The sequence below is a fragment of the Pteropus alecto genome, unplaced genomic scaffold (assembly GCF_000325575.1).
Source record: "Pteropus alecto unplaced genomic scaffold, ASM32557v1 scaffold202, whole genome shotgun sequence".
NCBI classification, from domain to species: domain Eukaryota; kingdom Metazoa; phylum Chordata; class Mammalia; order Chiroptera; family Pteropodidae; genus Pteropus; species Pteropus alecto.
In genome coordinates this window covers 2,852,991-2,866,759 of record NW_006432451.1, presented here as the reverse complement: position 1 = coordinate 2,866,759, position 13,769 = coordinate 2,852,991, and the positions used below count along the sequence as shown (strand labels likewise).

Here is a 13,769-nt window from a genome sequence, read left to right as displayed (position 1 = left end):
GGGCCATCTTTATTTCTAGGGCAGACAGTGAACTCTGCAGCAAACCACCCTTCCAAACCCAACTTAGGACCAGTTATTTTTTAGCTTTAAAAAATATTAGTTTTTAAAATAGCAAATTTTTAAAATGTTAAACTGAGTATATTTATGGTTCTTATAACCTAACCCCTGACTCACCATGTTCCTTGGGGAAGGCCGACAAACCCAGAATAGAGGTGCAGGATCAGGCAGTGGGCAAGGCTGGATAGCCACTGGCACTGAGTGTTGAGAGGCGTACTTTCGCTGAGCACACTCAGTGGAGGGTATCTGTAGACTTCGCAGTGTCTCCTCCTGTGCTTCAGTATTTTAGAAGCTAAGCTCTTGACTTCTCACCCCTCCTTCTAATTTTAGAAAGGGTAAGGATCCCAATCCTTGAAAATCAAGACACCATTAAAACTGATTCCCTGCTGCTCTCTGTGTTCCTGACCACAAAGTAGCTGTGTGGGAATCTGGGGAAGTCTGGCCCTGGGCTAGACGTCCACACAAGATGTAGGGCCTCTGTTTCCATTTGGGAAGGGGACTCATCGAGAGAGGCCAGCAGCTCCACTTTTCCAAGCCCATTCCTGGTCTCTCTTGTGGCCCTGGGTACAGCTGTTCCTTGCCACTACCCTCTCAGTTCTGGAAGGTGACTAGCAGGCGACTGAAAAGAAGAACTGCTGATTACACCTCACTTGAGTGTGTTACTTCAGATACCTAGAGTGGCCTGAGTAGCCGTGCAAAGCATCCTGAGTAATTGCATATAAATTGCCAAATGGACTATAAGGCTGATTAAGTTTTAGCAACCAGAAAAAAAAGAAGAAAACACACAAGAAGGGGGCCATTTTTGTTTAGAAACATTCCCTCGTTGCATATGGTATCACTTACCTCACGCTAGCTATGGTATATCCCTGTCTGGTTTGGTTTTCAATAGAGTGCAGATGTTTCCCTTAGTTCTGAAATGCCCTGGAGACTCTTCCACAAGATGCACAAGTAGCGCCCAGGAAGCTAGATATAGCCAGGCTCTAGATGCAGTAGGAACATCTGGAAACTGAGAGTGTTTCACAGACGAAGCACTGCTGTGGAATTTCCCTGTGACAGGATCCTACAAGTTTGTTGTGGGAGAAATACCGGGCATTTGTGGGGAGTCATGCAGCTCCCTCTCGGGGTAGAAGGCACTTTAACATCATGTGGTCTCATCATCTCCTCTGTGCCTGAATCCCTTCCAGATAATCTTTGCTGGGATGTTTTTCCAGTGACGGGATTCACCACCTTACAAAGTAGTAGCCTGTTCATGCTTTCCATTGCTCGGACTGATTTAGAGCATTCTTTATACTGAGCAAAATGTGTTTCATTGTGGCTTTTGTCCTCTGGTTCCAGGTGTACCTCTTGGGCCACACAGAACACACTTAAGCCCTTTAGAAACTTGAAGATCTCTGTCATGGCCTCCTGGGTCCTGTCTGATCTAAACTCAATACCCTCTTTTTCTTAACTGTTCCTCCTATGATGTGATGACTGAGCTAGATGAGCAAGCATTGCAACTTGAACTTCATTCACATTGTCTTGCCTGCAAGCAGAAAGGGTCCTTGATTTGCAGGGGTCAGGGTAGTGAGGCTGCTAACTCCCTAGGCTGATCCAGGGGCAGACACCAACTCGGCCAGCCCACCACTCTGGCTCATGCATAATAGCCAGTTATATTTTTCACAAATCTTGTCCACAGGAAATGGGCTTTCTTAGGAGAAGGGAGGAAATACATTTAATCAGCTCAGAAAGCAAGTAATTGGTGGTTAGCATGTTTGTAGCTCCAAGAATGCTGGTGCAAGTCACTGTATCTGGGGACTCAGCCTGACCTCCCTTCATGGAAGTGTTGATTGAGTAAATGACAGTGCCCCTCATGCTGGAGTATTTTGTGGACATTACAAATACATTATTGGAGAATGTCTGACGTGGGAAAACATTCACCGTGGAGTACTGAGTGAAGAAATCAAGACATAAAAAATCCATATGCAACATGACCTTAATTTTCAAAAGAAAATGTCTGTGCCCAAGAGGTGCAAGGGAGTAAGCCGGAATGTGTTCAGTGGTTATCTTGGGGATTACGGGTGGCTTCATCTTCTTTTTTGGAGTGTAAAGATTTTCTGCGTTTCCTACAATGAATGGATCTGAAATCAGAAAAGCAAATAATATAGGTATCTTAAGAAAGTTGATGGTCCAGCTGGGAACACAAGGCACATAAAGCAATAAAAACAACAGCCTGGCCAAGTGTTAAGTGCTGTGGTGAGGCTTGTAAGTGCTGCAGGAGCGCAGAGGGGAGGAGAACCTTATTTCACCTAGTGTTTACCGCATGCCAGGCCCTGAGCTGGCACACAGCCCTAGGGGTGTTGTTGGTTAAGTTGCAGATGGGGCCGCTGAGGCCTAGAGGGTGGAGGCACTGCCAGGAAGTGACAGAGCCAGAGCCAGGATGCTAGCCCAGATCTGTCCAACTTTGAACCTCTGGGTTACACTTGCAGTCCTGGGGGTTTTGTAGAGGCTGTGGGACTTGGCAAGACTTTGGGGAGAGGAAAGGCAGGTGAGAGGCCCATGCTGTCTGTGATGAGTGAAGAGACGGTTTTCAGTGTGGTGAAGGGCAGGGCTCTAACTACAAGGGGCCTTGATAGCCATGCGTGAGGGAAGCCCCAAGGTTTCTGAGCCCTGGGTGTATATGGCAAGGGGTAGAGGAGTGGGTTCCAGTTGTTCCCATCATCAGGCAGAGGCCTTGCACCTTAGACAGCAGGGTGTGGTTGAGAAGGGCACGTGGTATGTGGTCATGCTGGGAGGATGGGCAAATGGAAAACGGAAATGAGCCTGGCAGCAGGCTCAGGATGAGCTAGAAACAAGAGACGGAGTCGGCGAGCCCATCACCTCTTACCACCAGCATCGGGGAGGCCTCTTGCTCCTCCCATCAATTTATTTCTCCACAGGCTTCTGCCATGTGCAGATAGGCTCCCACTGTTCTCCTGTCTGTTTCTGAGACTGTGCCAGCTTGTTCCCATGTGTTGGAGAGAGATGACAGGTGAAGGGGAGTAGACCCTGAGACAGCTGAAAGGCATAAGCTCTAGGAGGAGGTCCTTCTTTACTGGCTTCTGTGAAGCTATCCAGCCAAGCCCCCAGGTCCCTGAACTTCCCCCTTCCTGCTCCTGTCCCAGGATTAACTCTTTATTCCTCAGCCCTGGAAGCCAGCTTTATGTGGGCCTGTGTCCTTGGGTTCCTACCCTGGCTTCCCACACTACTTCTTCATCCCTCCTCTGACATCCCACCCTTTGCCTTTGCCTGTCTTCCCTCCCAGGCTTCAAGGGGAGGTGCTGCCCGGACTGCTGTCGGGATGCCTCCCTGCCTCAGTTTCCTCTCCACCAGCCCTGCCCTTCTTTCCCCATAGCTCTCCAGGCATTGACTGCTCTGTCAGGATGGTCTGTGCCCATATGAATCAGGGCCTGAGAGGGAGATTTTTTTTTACCTTGAGGGGTCAGTGGAGCTCAAGCTTTGAAAGGAATACTCTCAGACAGTGTGGATCCTGCCTCACAGACTAACTTGATTCTGTGGTCACTTAAGAACTTAACTCCTCTAGTGTCCCAGAATTGATGTGCAGCAGTTGCTTCCCCATCTCTGCTGGACCCTTTTGCCTTAAGACAAGAGTCATGCTCACTTTGGGGCCCTTTCCAAGTACGTGAATGGTCTCATTTTCCCCTCTTTCTCTGCCTGACTACATGGACTTGTTCAGGGTGACAGTAGCTGGAATTACTCAGGAGCTCAGCTCTGTTTGCCCTGCCCCCAGTACTGTTCTGGCCTTCTCCAGCCTCCTTATAGTAGAGGGACATTTGAGAATTATTTTCATGTTTGTTAATTTAACTAATTGCACTCTTCAGATTGAATAGGAGTGGTGAACATGTCCTGTTATGTAGCTTCTAATCGCTGACATCTCAGTGTGAACAGCAGCAGATGGTCCTGCCCTGGCATCTCAGGCTCTGAATTCATTTAGCGAACCCCCACCATGTACATGTGCAGAAGCACAGCCTCGAAGGCAGGGCAGTGGGGCCCATGTGTCTCTATCAAGGCACAGACCTCCTAACACACCAAGTATCAGTTAAATTCAGGGGTTCAAGGGCATCCCTGAAGCCCACCTGTGGCTCCCTAGGGTCCATAGACATCACATTCGGGACTCTTGGATTAAGTAATTTGCCCAAGGTTTCTCCTCAAGCAGATGGAAGCCAGGACTCCTGGGCCCAGAGTGATGCTGTAGTCCCTGTACCTCCCTTCCCCAGGAAGGTGCTATATCTGGGCCTCATGCTCAGCGTGTTCTCCCAGAGTCAGAGCCTAGCATTTGAGCCAGTGGGCTAGGCTAGCGCATCACTCGCAGGTTCCAGCTGGAGTCAGGCAGACCATTCCATCCACCCGTCATGCAGGGAGCCTTTCTTCAAAAGGCTGGAAATGGACCTGCAAGGAAAGGGACCTTGGTGAGCTCTCGGCACTGGCTCAGGGCCCCACTGACGCCCTTCTAGACCTGCAGGTCAGTGGTGGCAGGTGTTCCTGTCTTCCATGCTCATGAATTTCCAGGGCCAAGGGCAGCTTGCCAAGGACACAGTTAAGTAAACCAGATGGGGAAAGCTCCAGAGAAAACTCAAGGTTCCACTTACAAAGAGAGCTGGAATGGGAGTCCGGAGACGTAGTTTTCCTCCAGGTCCCCAGTATGATTTTGGGCAGGTTTCTCGGCCTCCCTGTTCATCTCTATCCCATAGGATTTTATCTGACTGCTTACTTCATGAGAGCATAAGGTCTAAAGGGGACACGTTGTTACCTCCAGTGACACATAACGCTTGAGACTGACCATGACTGTGTAGGAATGTAAGATGGTAAGGAGGCGTTTTCTCTGCAGTGGAGGGCAAGCAGCAGCCTTTCTCTGTAGGAAGCAGAGATTGGCTTTGTCCTCAGATCTATCAGGGAAAGCCTGCTTTGGGAGGTCTTAGGACCAGGCCCTTTGACCCCAGACTCACTTGGACCTAGCTAATCTGTACTGCTGATTTGGGTGTGAGTATGGCACTTTGACTTCAGATAAGGCCTCAGAAAGGCAAATGTTTGGGGATGATGGTCAGCAGATAGGTGGAAGGACGCTATACCTGGTACAGAGAGAATGGGGACACCAAGGACCTGCTTGGGAGAACAAGGGTCATAGGGGCGTTGCTTCCATGAAACTGGGAAGAGAGTTTCCCTAACACCTGGGCTGCTGCCTCTATCCTTGAGAGCCCTTCTTGTGAAGTTGACAGGTGGAGCGGGTCTCGGGTCTCCAGCTTTAGGAACTAGGACCGGGTGACATTTGCACTTCCTCATTTTCTCTGGAACTAGTTGCTCTCTGTCTCCATCAAGTTCTGTCTCCATGTGAGGACAGGTCTGGGCTGGGGATCTTTCGGAGAGCATGGGGTGTGGGTCAAGGCCGAGCTGCTTCTGTTGCTGAGGGTAGTGAGCCTTCTAAAGGGTCAGCCATGAGCAGAGGGGAAAGTGTCATTTTGGGGAGTCCTGGGACAGAGTCCCTAGAGAGGCACAGGTCGGCTGGGCCAGGCAGCAGTGAATAGAAGAACACAAGAAGAATCATTGAGTGCCTGATTCCTGCCAGCAGGTCAGTGCTCAGCACCATGGGATTCATTATTTAACTCTGTGAGGCAGCTGCATTTATTCCTGTGTAAAAGGTTCTAGCTTTGTACCAACCTTGAGCAGCAAAATCTGAATTTGAACCTAATTCTGATTTAAACAGTTTCTTATTCCTTTCTACCATATCCGTTCTTGCATAGTCGTTGCTGTATAGAAAGCCTTCAAACCCTGGATGAGTGAATGCTTAAGGGAGCATGACTTCTGTTTTCCATCATTATTAATATTTTGGGACCAGAGGCCTGCCCCTCCTCCTCGCTTTCTGTTTCCTCTCCCCAACAGTCTTTCCTGCTCTCCATGGGCCACCCTCCTCACACTCAAGACTCCTTGGGGCTATGGTTGGGGCTGGGAGACAGGTAAGCTCACCCCACCTGCAAGGAGGGTGCATGTGTGGTTAGTACAACCTCAGCCTCGGAAGGCAGTCCTGGCTTAGTCCAGGGTCCTGTTCTGTGTTCAGCAACCTGTACCCCAGATGACCCGGCCCAGGACAGCTGTGTCACTGTGGTGGGTAATATGTCCTGGGGATTGCAAAAAAAAAAAAACTGTCTAAAACAGAGGAAACCAAAATCCAGTGGTGGGTTAAATTATGGGATGCCCGTGTACTGAAGTGTGTGCATTCATCGTAGCTATTAAGGCAGTTAAATGTCAGGGATAAATGTGTATATATGATATATTAGGATGTGACAAAAGCAGATTGAAAACAATATATGTACCACAATCTCAATTTTGCTAAAAATTTTTTAAATAAAAGCTTAGAAAAATATACCAAAATAGTAGAAGTAATCCCAATGTTTTTAAAAAACATTAATTCACTTAGAAAAATATACCGTAATAGTAACCCTGTTTTTTCTCCCTGAGGGGATGGATTTATGGATGGCTTTTATATTTTTCTTTGCACTTGCTTTATTTTCAGATTTTTTTCTACAATAAATGTATATAACTTTACTCAGAAAAAAAAATGTTTTAATGTGTGGAGGAGGTAGAGACAGGGTTCGGTAGAAATACACAACATTCTGAAAGTCAGAGACAGCATAACCACTACAGTGAGCCAGCCAGGGGCTGGGAAGCTCTTAACTACTCAACACACTGATTCTGGAGGAGGGCAGAGAGAGTGAGCAGGCTGCCTCTGGGGATGGGGGCGGGGGGCGGGGGGCGATGTTTGTAGGCCTCTCAATGACTGAGCTGTTTATTTGTTAATGAGCTTTAGCAGTCCCTCTCCTGGAAGCAGAGCTGGCAGGCCCCACAGATCAATACAGTGATGGGTGTGGTGACTGTCAACACACTCAGACTGGCTTTTCCCTCACCCTCCCTACCCTTGATTTAAGAAATCTCTTAAGGTCTTAATTTGCACTTTCATGTATATCCTAGTTGAGCCCCCTTCACCCCTACACATACCCTTCTCCCAGTTCTGGGCATCCTCTGTCTGGAGCATCTTTCCCAAAGACCCCTGCTCCTCAGACGGAGAAGGGGCTGGGAGGTGGAGAGAAGAGGGAAGTGCTGCAGGGAGAAGCACCAGGGCCAGACTTTTCTCTAGAGGTGAAATCAGACCAGGACAATAGCTGTGTCTCATTCCTTTTTCTCAAGAGGTTTCAGCCTTTGCTTTTTCATGACTGATGGCAGGACAACCAGCCAGGTGATTATCTGAGAAGTTAGAGAGGCCATACTGAATATGGAAATGAGGCTGGGTTTACTGGATGAGTAGAGTAGAAAGTCTGGAAACCATTTCTGGGAGATGATGCTCCGCCTTTGGAGATGAGTCCAGTGTGATGCAGCTCTGCCCAGTACTCACTTGTCCTTTAGAATATATCAGAATGTATCAGATCCTTGAAGGGCTGACCTTTGGCCGAAGGTGAAGAGCCCAGGTGCCTTGTCTTCAGAGCTTGCTTTTGTCACATCTTAATTATCGCATACACACATTTCCCCCTGACATTTAACTGCCTTTTATGAATAGCTACGATGAATGCACACACTTCAGTACACGGGCATCTCATAATTTAATCCACCACTGGATTTTGGCTTCCTCTGTTTTAGACAGTTTTGGGTTTTTTTTTTTGCAATCCCCAGGACATATTACCAGCCGCAGTGACACAGCTGTCCTGGGCCGGGTCATCTGGGGTTCAGGTTGCTGAACACAAAACAGGACCCCGGACTAAGCCAGGACTGCCTTCCGAGGCTGAGGTTGTACTAACCACACATGCACCCTCCTTGCAGGTGGGCCAGATGGGGTGAGCTTACCTGTCTCCCAGCCCCAGACTCTAGGAGTCTTGGTTGTGAGGGGAGTGGGCCAGGGAGAGCAGGAAAGACTGTTGGGGAGAGGAAACAGAAAGCGAGGAGGAGGGGCAGGGCTCTGTCGCTCCTGCTGAGCTTTTCCCTAGGCCAACTGTCCACCCTGCCCTTCTGCTGTGATTGCTCTTCTAAGGCTGAGCTTGAGCATGTTGGATGTTAGAGAGTTGGGCTTCAGGGACTTATCACAATGCTTGCCTGCTGGGTCCCAGAGTCTCAGCTGGCAGGAGGGCGGGTTTGGCTAGCCCCTGGAAAGCCCAGCTGCTCTCCCAGTCTGCCAAGGAATCAGATCTCTAGCAACCGAGCACCCTGACCTAGTGCTGGGGTCCATTTAGCACTTCCATGCTGATAGCTCATCCTCTTCAAGGAGGGGCTGAAATGTCCTTGGCCTTGGTGTCTCAGCCATGGGCTCAGATAAGAGCCCTTGCCTCCCTCTGGCGGGCTCGCTGGTGACTGACGTTCCTTGCCACGTGTCCTGCACAGTAGGAGGTGGGCAGAGTGTAGTGCTACACTCCCAGCAGGCACAGGCTGGGGCTCCTGCAGATTGCTGACCCTCACATCTAGTCAGCTTCCCAAGCCCACCCTCCAGTTCACCCAGGGGTAGCCCAGCCACCACCTTCCCACACTTGGACTCTTTGCCAAGGCACTGCTGAGCCCCATGTGCTGGAAACAAGTCCTGGGCTTTAGGGTGAAATTCAAATGATTGCCCTCTTGTTACTTTGGTTCTCATTTGGGCTAGAAAATAGGCAGCTCTGTGATCAAAATGTAGCAGGGACAGGGCTGTGTTACCTCAGGCAAGTCTCTCCCTTGAGGAATGTCAGTTTCCTTATGACCGAATGGGACAACTTCTCTCTGCCTTTGAGCAGGACCAACTCCCTGTTGCAGCTTTCTACCCTGGGCCCATCTGCAGCCTGTTTCCCACACTCCTGGCTTCACAGCCTGTGCTTCCACCACCTGGCACCTCCCACTGCTCCCCAGCAGGGGAGCCCTTGACCCACTTCTCTGCCCTCTTACCACCTCCAAGTGAAGACCCCTTGGACTCCACCACCACCCGCCCTCGAGCCCTACAGATCCCTGGGGCTTCTCTTCCGCACCACAGCACATACCCACCATCCCAGACCTCACCTCAGTCCTTCACAGAGGAATCAAAATGACCAAAATTGTGAAGTCAGAAACATTGGCTTTGGCTAGTCAGCCTCTTTCTTCATGTCAGTAGTCCCCTCCAACCGGAAGTTTTCTTGGTCATTCAACAGATATTTGTTGAGCACAGACAACATGCTAGGTGTTACTCTAGGTGCAGAGGCAAAGGTGTGAATGAGACAAAGTTTCTGGCCTTGGGACCTTCCACAAATAACTCAGGCTATTTTCCCTTTGGTCAAAAAGGGTCCACAGCAATGTGCCAGCACTCCCAAATGTTCTCCTCCTTAGTCTTTTTCTGCTATTTTTGAATGAAGACCAGCCCAGCAGTTAAAAGAAAGTTCCAGCAAAATACTAATAAGTGAGATGTCTTTCAAGATACAAAAGGACCTTTTCTTCTAAAATCATATGGTCAAGAAGACTCTCAAGATAATCAGGTTCCTGGACGGCCAGAGAAAGCTTTAAAAAAAGGAATGTGGGTCCTGCAACAGCCCCTCCCTTCTAGCCAAGACTCTCTCCCCAAGGCTCTCAGAGGCAGTTCTTGCTGTATGTGCACCTTCCCTTCCTGGGAGCCCCTGGTCCTCACCTGAAGTGCCCCGTGCCAAGACCCTCCCTGCAGACCCCTTTTTCCCCTCTGTCCATATATCCACTGAGCTATTCCCAGGGATCTGGGGCCTCAGAGGCCCTGCTCAGGTGGATGAACCACTCACTGCAAGGTACTACCTTCCGCACCTGTGGGTGGAGCCTGAGGACAAACACTGGGAGGAAGGAGAAAGCATTCAAATGGATTCAGCTAACAAAAGGTAAAACTAATTACAGCTGCCAGGATAGGCACTGCTTGTAACTTGTGCATTGTCAAGGAAGGACACCCAGTCATGATGGTGTGCGATTGTGCAAGTCATTCTGCAGAGCCGGTTTGGCCTGTCCCTCACTCCAACAGGCCAGGCCAGCTGCCTGCCAGTCAGCCTACTCCAGGCCCTAGATGTTGAGGCCTTTGGTCAGTGCCTGAGCTGCATATCTGGAGGCCTAAGCCTACATCCCGACCGTTTCTCCCTCACTGCGAGGCTTTGGCAAGCCCTCCCCTCATATATCCCTAGGGGTCCACTTAGTGCTAAGAGTTTGGATTCTGTACAATTAATGAAGGAAGCACCACTCCTCCCCCAGAGATGGAGAAAAGATAGGTAGCAGGGAAGTTCTCTGGAAGGGACATTTGTTCAAGTCACAAGTGCTTTGGTTCTGGGGAAGGTAAAACAGCAAAGGCTCCCCCTACTCCTAAGGGGCCATAGCCCCTGCCCTGTGACAGCTTCCCTGCTTCTGTTCTCAGGCCGCTGCTGCTCACACCTTGCTTTGTCTTCAGCGGAGACCTGGAGTTTGTCAGATGGGGGTATAACTGTCCCTTTGCCATTCTCTCATGAGGTCTGTCACCCTGAATAAGTCAGCTTAGTCCTCTGAGCCTCAGTTTCTTTGTATAAGGTGGATAGTTTCTATCTCAAAGGCTTATTGGCAGAATCTTTTTCGTTAATGAATATAAAGCCCCAGCACAGCACCAGGATGAGGTCAGGACCCATGTTTGTGCATGTCTTCACATGTCACCTCCCCACAAAGACCAGCAGAGGGCGCTGAGGGAACTCCTGTTATGCCCCAGAGCTCAGGGGCCCTGAAGACCGCTGCCTGCTGCGCTCTTCCCATGTCGTCTAGAAAGCAGGCCATGGCCAGGAGGGTAGGCGTCCTGGCACCACCTCTGGCCGTGTACTTGTTTCCTCATCCGCGAAGTGGGAGCAGGAGTAAACAGCTGCCAGGTGGTTGTGGGGCCCAGTGACAGGGCAGCGGAAGGCCGAAGCACAGAGCCCAGGACGAGGAGGACCGCGGTGTCCCTCCTGTCTCTGCTGTCTTCCTGCCCCTTCTTCCTCAGGGACTAAACCTAACCAGGCCAAGTGATGAGTAGTTATGTGTTTCAGATTTCACTTACACTTAGAAACTTTTTTAAAATCTAAGAAAATTTCTATTAACTGAAATGCTAAGGCCAACGAGCTGTTCTGCTTTGTTAGCTCACTAATTATTAACTCACTGAGAACTCAAACAGAGCCTGGCATATAGTGAGCTCTTGGTAACTGTTAGTATGGTGGAAGGTAAAGTAGGAAGTCCCTTTGTCCCCCATGATCCTTCTTGTGAAGAGGTTTCTAGAAGGCACTGGTCCTTTTCTCCCTTAGGAAGAGGGTGTGGTAACTTCCAGAATGATGTTTCTTGCCTTTGAAGATTTGTAGCACCATTTTTATTATATGTATATATAATTGTTATGTATTTATTATTTTTTTAACTAACATATAACCCCACAGAATGTAGATGTGGCCAGTGGTTCAGGAGGTCCCGCTGTTCCTACGTTCTGGCAACTGTTTGCTTTGATTTTCTGTCATATCCTGTTTCTGTTTTGTTTCTCTTTGACTCTCTCAAAGCAACAGTACAATATCCAGTTCTCTTGACCAACGGTCTGGTTAATGAGGGCCTTGTCGCAAATTGGATCTGGTTTCCCTGGTTGTCATTCTTCAGTTCAGCATTAATGTTGCCCTAAAAGCTTGTGAATGCTTACAAGGAAATGTTGGGGTTATAGTAGGAGTTCAGAAAATTACTGCAGTCTCACACTATTTGGTTCAGGTCAGGTCCTCGCTTAGGTGTCCTGATCATCAGGTAGGAGGTCTGGGCAGGTGGCTGCCTCTCTCTGCCTTTCCCAACCAGCACCTTGATTTGGGTCCAGAGTAACTGCAAGAACTCAGCGTGGTGACTCCTGGATTGGTGACATAGGAGCTGGCCTCAGACCTGGCTTCTTCAGGCCCAGGCCTCCCTGGTGTCCCAGAAAGGGGTGTGTTCTTCAGCCTGGCTTCAGAGTTCTCTCTTCACCAGGGCGCTCTTCGGCTTTAAGCTTGGAAAATATCCTCTATGGAGCACAGTTTTCCTCACCATGCACAGGCTCTGGGGAGGCTCCCATGCCAGCAGTCACTAGAGCTCGGGGAGAAAGGTGAGGCCACCAGGTAATGAATGGTCTGTGTGAGCTGGCCCACGTTACTCAACTTTCTCATCTGTAAAGCAGGTGTAAGTAATACGTACCTCAATAGAATGTAATCCAGAAAGAGTCCCCAAAACACAGGAATTTAGGCCATGTCAGAGGTCATTTCAGATTGGTGGGGAAAGACCGTTCAAGAAATGGACAATTTGCTGCCTGGAAAAAAAATAAAGTAGAACTTGACCCTTAAACCTTACATCAAAATAAATTCCAGATAGATTAAAATTTTAATTGTAAAAGACAAAACTAAAATTACAAGAAGAAAATGTGAAAGAATTGTTTTGAAAATCTTGGAGAAGGCAGGACTCTCTTAGCCTGATAAAACTGAGAGGAACTCTACAAGAAAAGTCGGGTGCATTCACATACATACAGATACATTTCTGCATGAACAGAGCCCACATAAAAGTCAGAGAAATGACAAACTAGAAAAACAAATGTCTAACTCTTTTCATAGATAAAGGTAATTTCCTTACTATATTAAGAATTCCTACAAATCAAATGCAGAAAAGACCAACAACTCCATAGGATAAACACGCAAAGGATGGACGCGGGCGATTCCTGGAGCTGCACTGCTGCCTACGCTTTTGTACCGTGTAACCCCACAGATTGTTGATGCTCTCCCAGCCTCTGCTTCCTGAGCTGTAAAAAGGGGTAACGGTCACCCCTATTGTGAAACGCATTAGTGGGTTTGAAGCATGGAGGACATGGAGTGGGGCACTAAGTGCTGTGTGAATACTTGATAGACAAGACAAAACGTGAAGAGATGCTCGAGCTCACTGTGAGGGGGATTATTTTTGGATGAGAAGTGTGCCATGATGGGCCGTCTCTCCCGTGTTGCTGATGGAAAGAATGCGCTCATACCGCTGATGAAAGGGTACGGCCTGTTAGACCCCTGAATACACAGACCCTCAGACCCAGCAGACTCTTCTTGATAACCACCCTAGAAATGACGCACATACAGGGGGTCTTTACACAACACTGTTTGAAAAGCAGAAATTGGAAACGAAAGTCCTTCAACAGGGAGCTGACGAAATAATTTATAACATGTCTATAGCCTGGATGATTATGCAGCTTTAAAAAAAGGCAGGTCTACATATAATTGATGTGGCACAATCTCCTATATATGTTAAGTAATAAAGAATAAGGCATTGAACAGTGTGTACGAGAATTACATTTGTGCGAAGAAGTGTGCACCTGCATGTATCAGAGGGACATCCACGGAAGTGGTAACAGTTGCCTCGAGAGTAGGGAGTGGGCACCGTGGCTGAGGAACAGGGCAGAACTGATGAATGTTCATGTTTCATAACCTGAAAACCTGTCTTGTGACAGACGCTATTGTGAGATATCATCGTAAGGGTTCGGAGTCGGGAGCATATTCAGTCTGCCTCAGATCTTAGTTTCACCACTAGATGTGTGACCTTGGGCAAGATTCTGACATCTGTATGCCTCAGACTCCTCATCTATAAAACGAGGATTAAAACAACCTAACGAACAGGGTTATGAACATGAGATGGGAGGATCCGTGTAAAACTCTCAGTCTCTGTCACACAGCAAGTAAACATCCTTTTCATCATCACCTCCATGCTCAGCTGCCCTTTTGGGT

At 48.6% G+C, this 13,769-nt stretch overlaps 1 protein-coding gene across 6 annotated transcripts in view; it reads left to right on the top strand.

Moving 5' to 3' along the window:
• The window catches only part of ANKS1A (ankyrin repeat and sterile alpha motif domain containing 1A), a 175,762-nt gene that overhangs the window by 148,400 nt on the left and 13,593 nt on the right, over positions 1-13,769 (top strand). The window lies entirely within an intron of this gene.